The 10,399-nt window shown below is 45.6% G+C and overlaps 1 long non-coding RNA gene across 1 annotated transcript; it reads right to left on the bottom strand.

Moving 5' to 3' along the window:
• Positions 1-5,486: 5,486 nt before the first annotated feature.
• On the bottom strand, positions 5,487-9,979 carry LOC309529771. The gene is made up of 3 exons (XR_014218439.1): positions 9,641-9,979; positions 7,158-7,284; positions 5,487-5,653 (listed from the first exon to the last, which is right to left on the bottom strand). It is a non-coding gene; the product is annotated as an uncharacterized lncRNA (long non-coding RNA).
• Between the last annotated feature and the right edge of the window lie 420 nt (positions 9,980-10,399).

The following is a 10,399-nucleotide window of genomic DNA, read 5'->3' as shown; positions in this document are numbered from 1 at the left end:
CTTAAAGAAGGTTGGTTGTGGAAAACACCCCCAGCAGGGTTGAAACAGAGCAAGACAAAAACAGCAACAGCGGTGCTGCTCCTGCTGGTAGTGTTATGCTGAATCCTTTTCCTAAAATGACACTTTTTCTGTACTCAGTCCAGAGGTGCAAGGGATAGCCAGTCCTTGGGGATTGTGACACCCTCGTCTGTTGAAAGCATGTGGGATGCAAACTGAAACTATGGCAGTGTGGTCAGCTCAATGTATTATTGCATTTGTTACATAGGGAACTGGAGCATTTCAAAGACAGGTTGTCCCCTCCCCCCTGAGCTCAGAAGAGGCAAGAGGAAAACCTCAAAGGTCCGTGGCCACATGCCTGAGGGAGAACGGTTGGCAAGCTCCAGGAGAGGAACAAAAATAAAATAAAATGAAGCATGTCTCTTGCAGGGACTGTTGGTCTTGAGCTTCCAGCTCCAGTCACTTGGAACCAACCACTCCCTTCTAGGAATGGCTGAATCTGTCAATTCTGGGTTGTTGCTGCTGCTGCTATTATCACTATTATTATTACTATTATTATTATTAATAATATTATTATTACAATGGTACCTCTGGTTAAGTACTTAATTCGTTCTGGAGGTCCGTTCTTAACCTGAAACTGTTCTTAACCTGAAGCAGCACTTTATCTAATGGGGCCTCCCGTTGCTGCTGTGCCGCCGCTGCACAATTTCTGTTCTCATCCTGAAGTAAAGTTCTTAACCCAAGGTACTATTTCTGGGTTAGCAGAGTCTGTAACCTGAAGCGTATGTAACCCGAGGTACCACTGTATTATTATAGGTAAGGTAAAGGGACTCTAACCATTAGGTCCAGTCGTGGCCGACTCTGGGGTTGCAGCGCTCATCTCGCTTTATCGGCCAAGGGAGCCGGCGTACAGCTTCTGGGTCATGTGGCCAGCATGAATAAGCCGCTTCTGGCGAACCAGAGCAGCGCACGGAAACACCGTTTACCTTCCTGCCAGAGCAGTACCTATTTATCTACTTACATTTTTGATGTGCTTTCGAACTGCTAGGTTGGCAGGAGCTGGGACCGAGCAACTGGAGCTCACCCCGTCGCGGGGATTTGAACTGCTGACCTTCCGATCGGCAAGCCCTAGGCTCTGTGGTTTAACCCACAGTGCCACCCGCGTCCCACTGTATTATTATACTGCCCATCAAAAGATCTCAGGGCAGTTCACAGACTAAAGTACAAGATAAAACACACTAAACAATTAATTAAACCAAAACAACAAAACAATATCTCTCCCCCACTTTGCCAGTCTAAAGTTTGGCTTTCCACATCAATTCAGGGAGATGTCGCTTTTGCTGTTAGCTGCTCCTTTAGAAATTGCCAGTTCCCCTAAACATTCCCCTAAACATTTTGGGAATCAAAGTTTGGCCTCGTTGCGGGGCAGAAGTTCAATATGAGTAGGGAAATCAGAGTACCCCTAAAAAATTTTAAAGAAAAAAATACTGGAAATTGCTAAATATTGGCGTTCTGCAACAGGCTTTTCAATAGGCTCATGGCAGTCTGTTACTTTGGCTGAGGAAATGACCTGCCAAGGCAGGGTGGCCAGAGTCAAGATGAGTCTTTTCTCCTTCTACAACACCTGACATATGTGGGGTATGAATCACAGAACAGTCAAATACAACATTCCTAGAGTGGACATGTTCAGACATTAAGAGGGATGTTTGTCCAGCCAGTATATAAACTTCCTGTTTCCTCCTGTGCTGGGACAAACTTTCTCTACATGTGATCAGAGGTGGGCGTGATCTTACCTGTGCAGAGACATCACCTTGCCAACAAAGATCCATATACTTAAAGATATGGTTTTCCAAGTAGTGATGTATGGAAGTGAGAGCTGGACCATAAAGAAGGCTGATTGCCGAAGAATTGATGCTTTTGAATTATGGTCCTGGAGGAGACTCTTGAGAGTCCCATGGACTGCAAGAAGATCAAACCTATCCATTCTGAAGGAAATCATCCCTGAGTGCTCACTGGAAGGACAAATCATGCAGCTGAGGCTCCAAGACTTTGGCCACCTCATGAGATGAGAAGACTCCCTGGAAAAGACCCTGATGTTGGGAAAGATGGAGGGCACAAGGAGAAGGGGACGACAGAGGACGAGATGGTTGGACAGTGTTCTTGAAGCTGCTAACATGAGTCTGACCAAACTGCAGGAGGCAGTGAAAGACAGGAGTGCCTAATGTGCTCTGGTCCATGGGGTTACGAAGAGTTGGACACAACTAAACGACAACAACATGCTTTTTCCCAAGAAGGGACAGCCTGGCTGTTATTTTTGTTTATTGTACAGTGGTACCTCGGGTTATATACGCTTCAGGTTACATACGCTTCAGGTTACAGACTCCGCTAACCCAGAAATTGTACTTCGGGTTAAGAACTTTGCTTCAGGATGAGAACAGAAATCGTGCCCCAGCGGTGTGGCAGCAGCAGGAGGCCCCATTAGCTAAAGTGGTGCTTCAGGTTAAGAACAGTTTCAGGTTAAGAACGGACCTCCGGAACGAATTAAGTATGTAACCAGAGGTACCCCTGTACTTTAAATTATGTTCATTACATGTGAAAAAGCAATAAAATGCTTTCAATAAAATCCGGCCAAGTTCTTCCCGAATTTGCTGTGATTTTTGCAGTTATCCTAATGTCCGCCAGATGGCAATGTCCTGCTTTTCAAGGGAAGCACATTCCTCATGTGAGACCTGGCCAGTGAACTGGCTGGTTCATGCCTGTGAAATTAACCTGGATGCATTGCCTTTTACATCTGGGTTGGTATGTAGACATGCTGCACTGCGAGATGAAGTTACGACTGTCAGGGTCTTCCTTTCAAGGTTTAAGCTTAGATCCAACAACACACTTTTCCTGGGGTTCTCTGGCCATTGAAATTTAGAGGAAAGCTGCAGCAAGTTAAGAGATAAGATGAGTTTCCTGCTGTTTCTCAGATTTTTTTTTGTTGCATCTCTATCTGTTCCCTTCCCTGGCTTACAATCCTTAGCTTTCTCTCACCTGCCGAACTCCCTTCCTACAAAACTGGCTTCCCAGTTCCCTGAGCTCAGTGCTACTGCATCAAATGTTCAGTTGCAGAAGTGCAGTACAGTTTAGACAGGTTGGATATATTACACCAATCAGCTTCGTTGGACTGGTCATGTTGTGCGGATGCCTGGTTATCGTCTTCCAAAGCAACTACAGTACTCTATTCCGAACTTAAAAATGGAAAGCGTAATGCTGGTGGTCAACAAAAGAGGTTCAAAGACTCTCTCAAGGCAAATCTAAAAAAAATGTAGTATAAACACCGACAACTGGGAAAAAGGCACGCTTGGCAAATCCACACCGTGATCAACTCCCACTCAGAAACCTATGTCCCCACCATGGAAGGACTTGTGGATCCAGAATTGGCCTCCACAGTCACATACGGATTCACTGTTAATACCGTGTTTATGGAAGACAATCTTAATTGACTATGAGTGATCGCCAAGGAAGAAAGAAGAAGAAGAAGAAGAGTTTGGATTTGATATCCCGCCTTTCACTCCCCTTCAGGAGTCTCAAAGCGGCTAACAATCTCCTTTCCCTTCCTCCCCCACAACAAACACTCTGTGAGGTGAGTGGGGCTGGGAGACTTCAGAGAAGTGTGACTGGCCCAAGGTCACCCAGCAGCTGCATGTGGAGGAGCGGAGACGTGAACCTGGTTCCCCAGATTACGTGACTACCGCTCTTAACCAATACACCACACCGGTGAAGAATTACACCAATCATGGCTGCCAGTTAGATTCTGGGCCCAATTCAAAGTGCTGGCTTTGACCTATAAAGCCTTGAATGGCTCAGGACTGCAATACCTCAAGGATCAACTCTCTACATATGAACCCACCTGAACCCTGAGATCATTATCTGAGGCTCTTCTTTGTGTGCCTCCTCCACAAGAGGCCCAGAGGGTGGCAACACAAGAATGGGCCTTTTTTGTGGTGGCTCCCTGTTCGTGGAATGCTCTCCCCAGGGAGGCTCGCTTGGCACCATCATGACCTATAACCAGGCCTTTGGCCTTTAACTACCTGTGACCTTTTAGAAGTGGGTGGGATGTTTTTAATTTATTTCTTTTTTCCTCTTGGTTTCAGTGTGGGCTCTTTGTTTGTAAGTTGCTTTGGGTTGCTCTGGGCAAGATAATGTAACTTGCAAATTTAATAAACCAGCCAGGCAACCAACCAAACAAACATAGTAACATAATTCACAAAAAAATATGTTGCAGTGTGGAGGGCTGTGTTGGAAGTGCTCCAGCAGGGATCATTCAGTTTGTAAGTTAAGAGTTAATTCTGCTAGTGTTAAAGTCAACTAGCCAAAAGGAAGAAAGGAGATGTTGATTAGCAGTCAGGCAGAGTGGCATGATCTTCCCCGAAGATTGGGGGAGTTTTTCCTCTTTATAATTGGCTGTATGTCTCCCTGCTATGTACAAGGCCTGAAATAATAAAGATGAAACTTTTCTGTCCCTTTCTCCTCAAATTAAGTGATGCTTTTGCTCAGTTTCTTTAGTAAAGTGTTATCAGGGCTCTTGACTCCACCTCTGTTATTTAAATGACTTTGTTAACAGGCTTCTGTTCAGGATTCCAGGAACTCCATTCCATTCCCTCTACCTTTCTCGCCCCAACCTGGCCACAGTGATCCATGCGACGGTCACCTCCTGGCTTGACTACTGTAATTCGCTCTAAGCGGGGCTGCCCTTGAAGCTGTCCCAGAAACTCCAGCGGGTACAGAATGCTGCAGCGAGGCTCCTCACGGGGTCTCTGCCATGGGAGCATATTCACCCAGTGCTTTTCCAGCTGCACTGGCTCTCGGTGGAGTAGAGGGTCAGATTTAAGGTGCTGCTTTTGACCTTTAAAGCCCTTCATGGCCTAGGACCCTCGTACCTACGGGACCGCCTCTCCCGGTATGCCCCACGGAGAGCCTCAAGGTCCATAAATAGCAACAGCCTAGTGGTCTCGGGCCCTAAGGAAGTTAGATTAGCTTCAACCAGAGCCAGGGACTTTTCAGCACTGGCGGAACCCTCTGCCTCATGAGACCAGGGCCCGGCATGATCCGATTTCTTTCTGCAGGGCCTGTAAGACAGAGTTGTTCCACCTGGCCTTTGGCTTGGAGCCAATTTGATTCCCTCCCTCTCTTTCTTTTTTTCTTTCCCTTTCTCCTCCTGCGATGAGGCTACATTTTAATATTTTTAATGTTGTATTTTATTTTTGTTTTTAAGTTGTAATCATTCAGCATGTTTTTATTATTGCTTGTTAGCCGCCCTGAGCCTGGCCTTGGCTGGGGAGGGCGGGGTGTAAATAAAAATTATTATGATTATGATTATTATGATTATTATTACCTTGGTTTTCCATCCTCCACAACCCCATGTTTGGAGAAAGGCAGGATGCAAAACCATTTAAAGGAAAGAAGAAGCAAACCAAACCAAATGGGATTTCTATGCAACCTTATTTTATTGAAAGTGAGAAGCAATCTCCTTTTGGATCTGCAAAGTGCAGCAGAACTTGATGAAGGCCCATGAAGACTGATGTCAAAGAAGGAACATCTGGTGGCAACGGCGAGTTATGGCGATGCAACTTCTCAGATTCCAAACCCTCAGCTGGGCATTCAGCCCCAAAACCTGTGTTTGGATAGGATAACAAGAACAGCGACAACAATATGACCATTTGAACATCTTCCCAGAAAAAGAATGAAGTCAGATTAAGAAAGCCAAAGGGGGAATTGCTCCAACACTGAAAGCTGAGCTCATTTGGTTACAGCATGCTGCTGACAAAGTGGGGGAGAGATATCCCCATATGGGACAGCTGTATATTCCTGCCTTGCAGAGGGTCAGACTAGATGAGTCCCTTCAAACTCTGCAGTTCTGTGATTGACCATGTAGAAGGCAGCACCCATGGCATTGGGGGAGAAATGTCCCTTGCAGGTGCAATATGAAGGAGGCTCACACGAAGTCCCCAATTGCTCAGACTTCATTCAGCGATGCATTACCAGACAGCGTCCCAAAGAATCTGCAAGAGCATTTCTATTATGCACACTAAAGTAAAGGGTAAAGGGACCCCTGACCATTAGGTCCAGTCGTGGCCAACTCTGGGGTTGCGGTGCTCATCTCGCTTTATTGGCCGAGGGAGCCGGCATACAGCTTCCAGGTCATGTGGCCAGCATGACTAAGCTGCTTCTGGCGAACCAGAGCAGCGCATGGAAACGCCTTTTACCTTCCCGCTGGAGTGGTACCTATTTATCTACTTGCACTTTGACGTGCTTTCCAATTACTAGGTTGGCAGGAGCAGGGACTGAGCAATGGGAGCTCACCCCGTTGCGGGGATTCGAACCGCCGACCTTCTGATTGGAAAGCCCTAGGCTCTGTGGTTTAACCCACAGCACCACCCGTGTCCCTGTATGCACACTATGCACACTATGAAGGACAAAAATGTCAGCTTAGCTTTTTTATCGTTTCCCCAACCACCTACTGGCACCCTACTGTGATGAGATAATCAGTTGGGACAACCTCCTCAGACCCACGGAAACCACTAGAGAGAATCATTGGAATAGTGACTTTAATATGCACGATCAACTTGTTCTAAGTAATGGCTGTAATACAGGGCAGGGGTGTCCACACTTTTTTCAAAGAGGGCCAGATTTGATGAAGTGAACTTGCGCGAGGGCCGACCGAAGTGGTTGACCTTTTTTTAGGATTGAAGTTGTTGAACTTTTGGGGGGATTTCCAGGAGATAAACTACCGCAGGAGCGGGATTAAACCAACCAGCGGTCAAATTAGGCCCCTGGGCCGGACTTTGGACATGCCTGCTCTAATGCTAAACTGCTGTTATATTTTCATCCCAAGGAATGACAGACCAGCTGCTATTGTTATTTTAAATTATGTTAATTATGTGTGGAAATGCAATAAAATGTATTTTAAAAAAGAAAGAAAGAAAGAAAAGAATTTGCCTGGATGAGGAGCTGGTACTATGCCACCATTTTGCTTTCAAACTCTTCCTATTATGGAACCAGGACAACTGCAGTGGGCACCTAAACCTGTCTTTTAAAAGCCTCGCATGGAATCTGTCCTGGTTGAGCTTAAATGCTAAGCTCTAAGGATGCCACCCTGGCAGAATTTTCTTTCTTACCATTTACAGCATCTGCTGCCATTCTTGCATATTCCGATTTGTCTCATTGGACGGCGGCAATAGCTATAATTGCAGTGGCCTCCATTAAGTACGCATCTAAGGTTTTCATCAGGCACATTGGCGAGAACTACAGAAATGGAAAGAGGTAGAAATTCACCAAGAGATAGAAAAGTTTTTCGCCGTCTCTCATAACATAAGAACTCACGGACTTCCTTTTTTCGTCTTCTTTTCTTTCTTTATTTAAACATAGTCCATAACAACTCATACAAACCAACCAACCCACCACCACTGACAATTTAATTATCAAAATTAAACTCCTTTCCCCTTACACAAAGAAAACATAACATAAAAATAAAAGACTTCCTTTAGCCTGTAAATGGTCTCCTTATTTACTTCTTGTAGACTGTTTCTTTTATATGTGATTATTACACTTTTTCCTAATTATGACTTAAAAAACTGCAAAGTCTCCTGTAGAAATTAATCGAAACAAGTCCAGGTGTATATTTGGGGGCACTGTTTGGTAAAGTATGCTCTGCATTTCCCCCATTCTTTTTGAAATTCTTGTCTAGGTCTTCCAATGATGCTGAAGGATGGAATGTCCTGCTGTATAGTCACAGAGCTGTGACAAGTAGAAATTTCCCCATTTACGTTTATTGAAAGAAAATTCATACCCTCCAACATTTCTCCGAAGAAAATAGGGACATCCAATCCGTAATGAAAATAATAATAATTTTATTATTCATACCCCGTCTATCTGACTGGCTTGTCCTAGCCACTGTGGACAGATATATGAAAACAGAATAAAACATTAAACATTGCAAAACTTCCCTATACAGAGCTGCCTTCAGATGTCTTCTAAAGGTTGTATAATTACATATCTCCTTGGCTCTGGGGTTGCATAACTCCATACCCTCCAACACTTCTCCAATGGAAATAGGGACATCCTGAGGAAAAGCGGGACATTTTGGGATCAAATCAGAAACCATGAAGGCTTCTGTAAATCCAGAACTGTTCCTGGAAAACAGGGACACTTGGAGACCCTGGAAGTCTTGATGCATTAGCCTTTAAAGGCTACTCCGGACAACCTGAAACTTGCTAGTTGAGGTTGTGTTGCCATGGCTTTGCTACACCTAAATAAATATCTCATAAGACTGACAGTTGGAGTCTGGGTTTTATGGGCTGTCCAGACAGAACCTACAGAGTGTTGGTGTATTGAACCCCAATATTTCCCCAATGATTTACCATGCCTGCTTTTAGCCTCTCAATCATCTAGGGGGCTCATCCGGCATTTCACACCACCAGACTCCAACCGTCAGTCAAAGAAGAAATTCATTAAATCACTGCAATACCAGAGCGATACAACCTCAATAGCTGGCAGCTAGACTGGTGACGGGGAGCAGCTGCTGTAAACACATAACACTGGTCTCGAAAGACCTACATTGGCTCCCAGTATGTTTCCGAGCACAATTCAAAGTGTTGGTGCTAACCTTTAAAGCCCTAAACGGCCTCAGTCCAGTGTACCTGAAGGAGCGTCTCCACCCCCCATTGCTCTGCCTGGACACTGAGGTCCAGCTCTGAAGGCCTTTTGGTGGTTCCCTCACTGTGAGAAGCAAAGTTACAGGGAACCAGGCAGAGGACCTTTTTGGTAGTGGTGCCCGCCCTGTGGAATGCTCTCCCATCAGATGTCAAATAAATTAACAACTATTTGACGACACCTGAAGGCAGCCCTATTTAGGGAAGTTTTTAATGACTGATGTTTTAATGTATTTTTAATCTTTGTTGGAAACAGCCCAGAGTTTTTGCGGAAACCCAGCTAGATGGGTGGGATAGAAATAAATTATTATATTTATTATTATTCCTTCTACTAGCTTAATCAAAAACATTTGTATTAGGAGAAAATAGCATTAAAGCGCTGTGGAATTTTCATGAGGATGTTAAAAATTTGCAAGCTGATATGGAAAACTGAACTAAAGTTTTTTTGGGGGGAGAGAAACTGAAATTGACTGATTTGTCCGTCCCTAATGGTCAGGGGACGCGGGTGGTGCTGTGGGTTAAACCACAGAGCCTAGGACTTGCCGATCAGAAGGTCGGTGGTTCGAATCCCCATGACGGGGTGAGCTCCTGTTGCTCGGTCCCTGCTCCTGCCAACCTAGCAGTTCTAAAGCACATCAAAATGCAAGTAGATAAATAGGTACCGCTCCAGCGGGAAGGTAAACGGCGTTTCCGTGCGCTGCTCTGGTTTGCCAGAAGCGGCTTAGTCATGCTGGACACATGACCCAGAAGCTGTACGCCAGCTCCCTCTGCCAATAAAGCAAGATGAGCGCCGCAACCCCAGAGTCAGTCACGACTGGACCTAATGGTCAGGGGTCCCTTTACCTTTAATGGTCAGGGATGATGAGCACTGGAGTCTAGCAGGAGTGATTTCTGCTTTGGAGTTTGCATTTAAGTTTTCTAGCTGTTGCACAGGTCCACTTATTCCTTACCTGGAGAAGCCAGAGCTATGGTCAAGAGGGCAGAGAAGATGAGATGGAGGAGCTTCATGACACCCCAGAAGGCTGACTCCCTCTGTGTGAGAAACCAGCACGGCTGCAGTGGAGGAGAGTGACAACAATGGTGGGGACACTCAGAGTCCTTCCAAAGGTCTGCATTTATAAGTCTCTGGGGAAATTGTGAAAGCCTGGGCAATCAGTTAACAGAAGATGGCAGGAAGGATTTTGAAAGCCTCACCATGCTCTCTCTTAGCTTAGAAGGGGGTTGCAGGAAACCTTGAACGATCTTGGAGACTCAAAGGAAGAGGTGTTGCCAAATTTACCAGGCAAGGAAACCAGAGGCACCTCAAGGCTGTCAGTATTCTTGCAGGATGCGTTCAAACCCTGCTGCCCAGAATTCGACACAGTATTCCAGGTGCATAGCAACTCATCTCAGGTAGGTCTCGCCTCCATGAAGCAGTTGCTGAGACTGAAGGTCCTCAACTCCCCACAGCTGCCTAAGTCCTCTGCTCTCCAGGGTTTTTTCCAAGCAACCAGAGACTGCGCCTGTACATCGCCAATCTCTCCTTCGCCCTTTTCATGCCTCTTCGGGTTCTGGGAGACAATTGGGGAGGAGAGAGAGATACCCATGGCTCTTCACCAGCTTCTTTGTCTCCCTCCTCTCCTACTTTAGCTTCTGCCTCTGATTCTCTAACACATACATTTCAGCTTCTGTCACTTCCCACTCTGCTCCCTCTTCTCCCTCTGACCACT

This window comes from Podarcis vaucheri, assembly GCF_965113315.1.
Source record: "Podarcis vaucheri genome assembly, chromosome: 3".
Taxonomy (NCBI): Eukaryota; Metazoa; Chordata; class Lepidosauria; order Squamata; family Lacertidae; genus Podarcis; species Podarcis vaucheri.
This window is presented reverse-complemented; position numbering and strand designations above follow the sequence as displayed.